This window comes from Dromaius novaehollandiae, chromosome 9 (assembly GCF_036370855.1).
Source record: "Dromaius novaehollandiae isolate bDroNov1 chromosome 9, bDroNov1.hap1, whole genome shotgun sequence".
NCBI classification, from domain to species: domain Eukaryota; kingdom Metazoa; phylum Chordata; class Aves; order Casuariiformes; family Dromaiidae; genus Dromaius; species Dromaius novaehollandiae.
Window position 1 is genome coordinate 5,458,189 of NC_088106.1, and position 9,932 is coordinate 5,468,120.

Sequence of the window (9,932 nt, forward strand, 5' to 3'; positions counted from 1 at the left end):
GTACAGTGACTCATGTGAAACCAGTAAACGGGCCAAGCGCACTTCCGAAGGACCAGGTGTCCGCAGTGCTAAGCCTCCTGTGAAGACTGGCAGGGTCCGGGCGAGAGCGGGGGCCCCGCGCTGCCACGCACGCCTTGCCCGGCCAGGGGAGCGCAGGCTGCCCCGATGCTCTGCCCGTTATCGCTGCCCAGTGCCCTTGTGGCAACAGGCAGAAACCGCTTCTCTAACTGCTGCTGCTTTGTTGCTCTCATTAGAGCCAAAATCATTTCAAAAAATTAAAAAAAAAAATACGACTTCAGTGGGACAACTTATGTAAGCAGCTGTCTATGGAGGCCAGGGCTGCAAAACCAGAGCTTTTGTTATTTGTTGTAATTACACATACTACCAGGCTAAACTTTTTGCCAATTTACCAGTGAACAATTTTGAGAAATGTAAAGGTATCACGTTACATACACTTAAAACTAAAGTATGCTTTTACGTAAACTCCTGAGTATTGGTATAGAGTCTGTAGCCCTCAGAAGCAATAGGAAAGCAGCGCGACTCAGAAATTGTTCCTAAGCACACCACTTTCTTAAACACTTTTTTTTTTTAATCAGCATGTTGCACTTAGATGACAACACAGCAGTTAGAAGCAGAACAATAAAGCCGCTTGATCTTGGCTACGTACCTTACTTCTCCACCACGTAGCCTTCCAACTTGCTGGATCGACGAATATTTGTATCTCTCCTGCCCAGCGTGTTTGGAAGCACCAGCAAGGTACGTACTGTGTGAGCACGCGCTGGAAGGAAGATGACCGAGATCTCACACCCTCTTCCACCACGAGCGTACAGCTAGTCATTAGCCCAACATTTTTATTTTATGCCTGAATTAATCATAGCTGCTTTAAACTGATCACATTTACTGATGGTTACAAAATGGAAATGACATGTTAGTGTGCCGTTTGTATGCAATTTATTACTCATAAAGAAAGCATTGCTTTGCCTAAATTGTGCAAGGTAGTACTCAATACTTAGCTGGCTGTTCCATATACTTGAAATTCTGTAGTATTTAATTCATAAGAATGAAGAACTCAAAGGAGGCAGCTCATTTCCTTTCAGTAATTTTGATTAGCTCAGTGACGTCAGTGAAGATGGAATCCTTCCTTAACAGTTGAAAAGGAACCATGATACAGTTGAGGTATCTCAATGCTCTGAAACATTTGGGGGTGGGGGGGTTAGTTTGGTTTGCTTGTTTTAAAGGAAACAGCAGCAAGCTTTTGGAAAGATGACCATCTTTCCAGTCCAGATTCTCCACCATGTTCTTCCCCATGTCCTCTTCAGAGTCCCAGCAATCATCTGTGCTAAATTTGAGGTTCAAACACCCCATTCAGAGGCATCAGTTTCAAGCCCTCTGTAGCACATGTGTCCCATTACTTCTGTGGGAATGTTAGACAAAAGAATTAGGTACCTCAGCTCAGGCACACTGGTTATTATCAGGAGCACATCATCACCTTCATTGCTCATTCTTAAGGGCTCAGATATTGCTTGTTCCTTGCTTGTATTAGATTTTTGTTATTATTTGTCCTTTAATTGGATTGGATTGGGAGGGGCAAAAGGGGGGAAATGTATGGCTAGATAAAAAGATCCAATCAGTTTTTCAAGAAAATTGATCATTATTTATTCAACTTTGTGTACTAAGCGCCTTCCTAAAGTGATGGAAGGGGATGCACCTTTCAACAACTCTACCTCAGGTTTTCCTACACCAAAAGATTTAACTTCTCAATAACCCCCTATTACATAAGGAAACTGAATGACAGCCTTTAACACACACACACACACACACACAAAAGTAATCAACACTTAATTTGGTAGACTTACCCCACCAAGAATTCATTTTGTCCATTTATTTTCCTCTAAAAGAACTGAAGCCAGTCATACAATAGCAATATTCCAGATGGCTGTAAAAAGTCCTCCATCTTTTTTAATAAAATGTTGATCATGATCCAAAGGCAGGAAAGTGCTTTTGATGGACATGGATGTCTATATGAAATGTGACAAATGCTACAAAAAGGAAGAAGAAGAAAAGCAATCTCATTTACAAAGAAATCTGAGCTGAGGATGCAATTTGGAAGATTAGAATGAGGAAACATATAATCGACAAGACTAGTAATTAGAAATGATTTATTGCCTTCCCTTGTTAAGCCCATTATTAAGATAGAATATTTTCCTACACTTATTACTTCTAACTTATATAAAAACTCAATTATTTAAATCTTTTGTTTTTTTACAAAAACTTCAAGACAACCATTTTAATAACTTCCACTTAACTAAGAATCAGGCCACAGTTAGCTGCATTTACTTGCTAAAAATCTTTAATGAAGCTATCAACTACCAAGAAAATTTGAAAAACTGAACTTTATTCTGCAGTGAAAAGCAATCAACTGTTATTTCTGTGTCTGCATTTTCTGTGCTACCAAAGAAAAGTGTTTCCCAAAATGACTGTGCATCTCAGAACACTCTGCCTGCAAAGCCTAATTCTTCCTGACACTTGTCCCAGCGTACATCTTCCAAAAGAAGTTCCCTTAATTTTAAAACTGGCTTTTAATCAGACTTATGTTTCAAACAGCTAGATTTTAAGTATATTGAATTTCTGGTGTAATTCGGATAAATACATGAAAAGACATGGGCATCAGGATTTAGAAAACAAAACAAAAAATAAACCCCCCACAAAAAAAAAAAAAAAAAAAAAAAAAACACACCACAGAAAAACAGCAAAACAGCTACCAGAATTCACTTGCCTTACCCATTGAGGTCCCCAACTTGTGTAAAGATCTCATACTATCCTAATCAGCTAGGCTGTGCTAGAGACAGGGAAAAAAGAAAAAAAAAGAAAAGAAAAGGGGGAGAAAATAGTATCTTCCACTTACCCAGCTGCTCAGTAGCTAGAATACTCACACATACACAAGTACCTAGATTAAATTATTTTCCTACCCAAGGGTAATTCAAGTCTATATCTTTTCCCCAACAGGTCCTAACATTTCAGTCCTAACCAATCATCAACCGAAGCTTTTTCTGGTGTAAAGGTAGCTGCCCCAAGTCAAGTCATTTAACAAGAAATAATCAAATGTTCACTAGATTAAAATGAGAAAACAAACACAAGCAGAACTCTCTACTATAACCTTTCAGGTACTTTTATAGGAGTGATAACACCTGGGTCTATACTAAAAGTCATTGTATAAAATATTAAAGGCTTACTCGAATACAGGTCTCCCTCCCATCCCCTAAGATTTTCCATGAAGTATCTGAGGCTGAATTCACAACTGTTTTTTCTCCAGCTTATGTCAGCATAACTTCACCAATTTCAACGTAACCAAGCTCGTAGCTACTTTTTCCAGCAAAATTCCCTTGACAGCTCCATCAGAATAATAGCAGGTATTTTCTACTTGCGCACGGTGGTAGTTTTCTGCTTTCTGAGTGGTAAAGTAGTAGTTCTGCTGTTTGCTTAAGATACATAAACTGTATGATGCAAGCTACTCACCAAGTTCAGCCCATCAGGCACTCCATAACAGAGTTTTTTTCCTTGAATCAGTTGAACAATGGATGTTGCCTTTGCTGCATTTATGCTAACCACTTCTCTCAGCTTACATTTCCCTGCACTTTACTTTATTTGCATGTAATGAGTGGCTGGAAAAAAAAAATCAGTAATGAAAGCATTAATACATCATTCAAACGTTCTCCACAATCTTATTTCTGTCTAGAATAACCTCCAGAAATGAAAACACTCATTCCCTCTGTCAAAAGTAATCACAACTAAATATTAGAAAACTTAGCTCTTGAGAATAATTTTTCTTCCTCCCCCTCCTCCACCCTCTTTTTTAATCAAAACAAGAATGCTGCAAACCAATCGCATGTATACTTTGTGATATCAATGTGATGCATTTGATTTTTGGCCATATTTTGCCAAATTCCATAGATTTTCAGGCAGATTTTGTTTCAAAGTGCTTAAGACAACAGTAAAATGTTGCTTTGGTTTAATACCATTTAGGTATTTTTCAAATCAGTGTAAGAAATTTGCTTTGCTCATTGAAACTCAATTCCTCCCAGGCATCTGCTGCAGAAATTTGGATCTCATTCAGCACAGCAAGGCAGCGGCATTGCATCGCAGCTTGGGTGCCACCAGATCTCAGATACCAAGCTCTGCTTCAAGTTCACATACTGTGGCTGAGAGCAGTAAGATCTCTTAAGCGTTACCTACTTATCCTCTAAATTACAAGCTTTACTTTAAAGCATTTTTAAACATTTTAAGAAACTAATTGCTGAAATAGCCTTAAAAGTATGACCGACACTGACAGTGCAGTGACTTCTGCCCGAGTTACCAGTATCTGAAACGCAGTTTTGAAAGGCTCAGTTCATTGGAAAGGATGCAACTCAAAGTCCCCAGATGGTATCAAAACAGATGATTTCACTTCTCAGCAAAACAGGCAACAAAGGCATGGAAAGGACCTACTGCCAGCAGGTCACACCATCTGCAGTGAACGTCAGAGATGCAGCCACTCTATCCCCCAACCTCTGCCTCAAAAGGAGAAAAAAAAAGCGGTGGAGCCCAGCACACCTAACACAGCTCAGAAGTCCTTCCACCGAAGCTTCAGAAGTCCAGTGAAGCCAGTCCATCAGAAGTCCACCAGCTTCACCAAGAAAAAGGCAAACATGAGTTGTTTCCCTGGTGTATAAGGGGGTCATGAATGGCTGTAGTTAGACATCTGTGGCTTACTGTGCGCAACATGAACAGCAGTTGTTTTATAGGAAGAGTTTTGAAGAGAACCCCTGCCATTTCTTTCCACCCAATGCTCCTCCCTTCTTTGCCCTGCTTGTATCTTCCCAGTCTAGACAGCACCAAAGACAAACGGAAACAGATCATTCGTAATGGGAAATATCACAATATCTAACGGTGTCTTAACGATGGGCTCAGTGCTTCACAGAGACAAGATGACAACTCCTAAAGTAATTACCCTGATGCAGTGATTAATTTGACTGTTAATTTACGGTTTGAAAATTAGATAAGCTACACAATGATGCTATTTCAGATCATGTACAGAATTTTAGATTCTTAAACTTCATTCTAAATAAATCAAGCTCTACCATAATACGTAGAAAGAAATTTTGCTATTGTGTCCGTTTAGTTCCACAAAATAAAGTGCTTGAAGCTATTAATTCATGTTTAAAATTATCAGATGAAACAATATTTTTTTTTTCAGACAAACAAACTGATGGAAGAAAAAAATCCATCAGGTCTCAGGATGAGACAAAAGAATGAGAAGCTCAGAAGCTCGGCATGCTTTTCAAACCACATCAGCCACTCTAATAAAAGAAATTACTACCTCTCCCTACAAACCCCGCATCTCTGCTCTACAAAACAGTATGGATGATTGCAACAGTTCTACTAATTTAAAAAATAAAATTAAAAAAATAAAAAACACTATAGTCATGAGGGAGGAAAAACATTAGAAGAAAGAAAACATTATATTGGAAACAGATATATAGTAATGCAAGTCACAGATGTTTAAGATAAAAGCGTGTTCCAAGATTTCACCCTGTGGTAAGGAGTGATTTGTTGGAGCAGAATCAGTAGCACCATCACCTGAACTCATCATAGCGTTCAAACTACACTTCTGTTATGCTTCTAGAGAGTGAAATGAAAGGCAATAAGGTCTAGTGCTGGCTGCATCCGCATGCAAATATTGAATCTGGAGCTGACCAAAATGTATTCCCTTACCCCCAGAAAATATCACACTAGGGAAAAAATGGAGGACCAGAAAACAAGCCAATTACTTTTAAGCAAATGTGGTAATAAACAGTTGATTTTTAATCAGCTATTTGGACACCTAAAGCTACACAGAAGGACTTATTAAAATAATCTACTTGCTTAAGTCTAATGACATTCAACTGAATTCAACTCATTCAACCGACTGCATCTTTAGGATGCCTGGCTGCTTTTGGAAACGCGTCCTTTCTTCCTTCCCAGACCACAATCATCAGATCTGCTCCTGCCAGAACACGGGCGAGCTCTCAGCGACAGGCACAGGAAAAGGAGCGCGAACCTCCAAGGCCACGGAGGACGGCTCTGCGGGGACGAGACCTGGACCTGCCCCCATAATTTCCGTAGTCCATTCATTCACTGTTACAATGGGAGGGCAAAGTTTCTGAGAGAAGATTTCATAAACAGGGAAACAGCATTGCAGTCACAGCTTAAGTATTTGTGAAATATGACCTGAGCATTATTTTTTGGGGGATCGAGAAGTTGATTTTTTTTTTTTTATCCAGTTGTTCTAAACACACCTTGATCTCTTTTTTGACACCAAAAAAACTTACTGTAACATATTTGGATGAACACAGCATACACGGAGTTTATGCTTTTTACCTGTGAAAGATAAATAGAGCCAAAGTATAATCTTGAAGGATTTTCCATTTCTTTTCAATGCTATTTGTATCAATTATACCAATTATATTTACTTAAGCATATCAGATCAGACCCCCCAAAACCTCTAGAACCACAAATACAAACACCATCACCCATACAAATTAGGCTACGAATAACCCAGTCTCAGTGTAAAACTAATCAGGCCTAATAAAGCCTCAGTAACGCAACTGCTCCGCAGGGTCAGGTTCTCTTGCTTTTACAACGAAGGTCTCTGTTTTCCTCCGTTGCCCAAAGGGCTGTACAAGGCTCAGGCCGGAGGGTATCCCGAGCAGCCAGACAATCCCTCTCCCCTTTGAAACACTACATTGAACAACATATGACCCAACCCTGTAACACCGTCTCTTCCCGATGGTCCCGAGCTTCCACAGCAATACTCACAAGTCAAGGTGTGAGCTGCTCTTGGACCACCTCCCTATCTCTCACAAATTTGCTCACCTTTCCCCGTTTACAGGCACAATGCACCTATAGCAAACCCCAAAATGATGAGCTGGAGGAATCTGGAGGAAATCCCAGCAGCTGGGGAGTGGAACGAGACAGCGCCACAAAAGCTCTCCTTCTCTCCAACAGTTCTCCACAGATCACCAGGGCTGGGACATCTGCTCCGTGTTTAGGGGCAAAATTCACTCCTTCCTCCTTGACATACAAGAGTTCTTTTAAAAAAAAAAAAAAAATCTGCGAAAGTTAAGGCATGTTTAAACTACTGCTAATTAAACTTAAGAAGAAAACATTAAAGTTTCACTGAACTTCATAGGTAAATGTATATTTTCATAGACATGTCAGTTATTTTGAATTTGCAGATCTAAAAGCATTTAAGAAAAAATCTACCTCTGATTTTGGCCTGTAATTAGTTCTCTACAGATAAGTGCTCATGTACTATAATTAATTAGTAATAACAGATAGTCTCAAAAGACAGAAGGTTAAATTTCTTTTTCCAGTCTAAAATACACTTTTTTTTTAAATGCGTCTTGATTGCAGCTAAGAGCACTTGCATTTATCTTTATTTCTGGGCCGTCTTATCCTATTAAAACAATGCATTAATATTTTAATACTGCAGTAATATGGATTTTCTCTTATTCCTTGTGGAACAGGAATGCATAAATATTTTTCTACTCCAAATTTCTTAAAGTTTTATATTTATCACATATATAAAAAAACTTTTTATATGACTTTTAGATTTCTTCACGCTACACCCAGGAGAGCTGAGAAAGTGATGCTGACCAGAATTATTGAGTCAATGAGCATTAGTCAATAGGAAAGTTTTTAGTTTATAAAGCATATATGTAATCAAAAGAAAGGGGTTCAAAAGGGAACTTCTATGTGGCTGAATCCAGTAGAACTCTAATTATGATTTCTTGCAAGACTTGAGGTTCAACTAACAATAAAAATTTCAAAATAGCAGTCTATTATTACTAGATAGAGATGCAAAATACTATATTTTCTGTAAGTAATTATCATATATTATTACAGCTTGTATGTATGCAAAGCCAAAAAAGGGATAATAGAAAAATATATCAAAGCATAACATATATAACTAAGATGCAGTAAGCACTATATGGAGAAAGGATGAGGGCATTAGAAGATTTGCATCATGGATTAATGCATTCATTAAATGAAAGTAACTTGAGCTTTTATTTTCTAGAGAACATTGTAAACTGTCTCAATATCTCATTTACAGTTCCTTACAAGCAGTCAGCTTTATTGTTTGGTAGCGAAGTACAGATATTTTACAAACTGAACTCGACTTAGGAAAGGTTCTGCTGCTTGTTCAACATCTGTTAACTGAAAATTTAACCAAATGAGCACTCTACACAACTGGTTAACCCAGTTGCACATGTAAATCACATATATTTTTAAAGGAATTTTAAGTATCATACTTAGACATCCTATGCCTGATAATGAAGTAGCTGTTCCTGCTAAAGAGCTGCCTTGTGAGTTTTCCAACGCAGGCAGGCTACAAGGCATCACTGTCAAGATGACTTCTCTCCTGGGCGGCCGGTCGTTGGTGGGTCAGCACCGATTCCCCTTTCTTGACAAATGACAGCTACTCAAGCTGTGATCTCCTTTCTGCTCATTTTCTTTTATAGGTGGCTCTGCTCCCAGTGCTCTAATGTGATTCAGCTTCACAGCTAGTCTAGTTACATCTCTTCTACAGATTGCAATTATATTTCTAAACTCTTCTTTGTGTTGCTGTGAGAATCAGACAAAAGGAAAAAATTTAAAAGTCTCAATGAAGAAAATTTCCATAATATGTGGTGGCTGTCACAATCTTGCTGATAGAAATAATTACTCCTGCCAATGTAACCACACTAAACCACCATGAAATGTGGATAACAGCTTACCCATCTGTGCAGAGCTCTTTCATACATGCATATGAAAGAAGGGCTAAATACAGAGCATTGCTATCCTCTGGACCGCACAGCAGGACACAGAGGCCAAGGTGAGAGGCTCCCAGCTACCTCAGCTGCTGAGGTGAGGCAGGTATTACCTCTCTCTTCCACAGCAGTGAGGGCAGGCTACATACTGATACATCCTGATTTTTGGTAAGATTATGTTTTGCCTTCACAGGATCCATTAGATTATGCATGCTAATCCTAATTTTTGGCTGATAAACTGGAAGTATCCAAAAACAAAAGCACTAGCTGCTGTAGTATGAACTAAAGGTATTCTTCTGGGGCTACAACAAACCACATCATCTGCAGATAACACAGTGCTTCTGTAGCTACGTTTGTGCACAGAAGAACAAGTTAAAGATCATTTCCTCTCCTCTTCATCGTGCATCGAGCATCAGGGTCAAAGACTAGTGTCTGCCCCGGGGTCATTACCCCCATTCCTCCCATTCAGCTGCACCAGGTGTCAGTGGAAGAAGGACAGCTGATCCACATCCATCATCTTGTTCCTTGACAAGAGCAATGCTCCACTTCCTCTAATGAAACAGGCCGCACCTTTCCCATGATGGCACAGTTCTCTGCTTTTACCACCTAAGACAGGACAATTTGCTATTAGGTGCACCTCGCTGATCATGGGCACTTTGCTTATGGCTACTACAACACAGAGCCTGCAGCTTGGATGGAAATTCCCGAGCAGTGCTGAGTTAGCTGTCTCGGATACTTCTAACGGTGTAGTCACAACAGCTCAAAACCTGCCTCAAGGCAGGAAAACAACCACCGAAACAGTAGCTGCATTTTGAGCTATGCAGCAATACCAAACCTAGGTAATCAGTTAAAAATTAACTCATTTTAATGTAGACATGTCCATGGATGCAAAATGGAGTGCTACCGCGTATTAATACAGGGATTACAGTGAGAAAGCACTGCAAAAAAATATTAGTAGAGAGGTATTTACTATAGATCCATTCTGCTGCTTTATAAGATGTAATCAAACTAAGACCAACTGTTACACTGCTGTGTTAAGCCAAGTTAGAGATGGCACCTGGTAGTGCTAGAAAGTTCTAGTAGGCTGGCTGTGAAGGAAGGAGC

At 39.3% G+C, this 9,932-nt stretch overlaps 1 long non-coding RNA gene across 1 annotated transcript; it reads right to left on the reverse strand.

The window, feature by feature from the left end:
- Positions 1-879: 879 nt before the first annotated feature.
- LOC112986478 (uncharacterized) lies at positions 880-5,008 on the reverse strand. Its single transcript, XR_010390576.1, has 4 exons — positions 4,591-5,008; positions 3,517-3,662; positions 1,857-2,039; positions 880-1,414 (listed from the first exon to the last, which is right to left on the reverse strand). It is a non-coding gene; the product is annotated as an uncharacterized LOC112986478 (long non-coding RNA).
- Between the last annotated feature and the right edge of the window lie 4,924 nt (positions 5,009-9,932).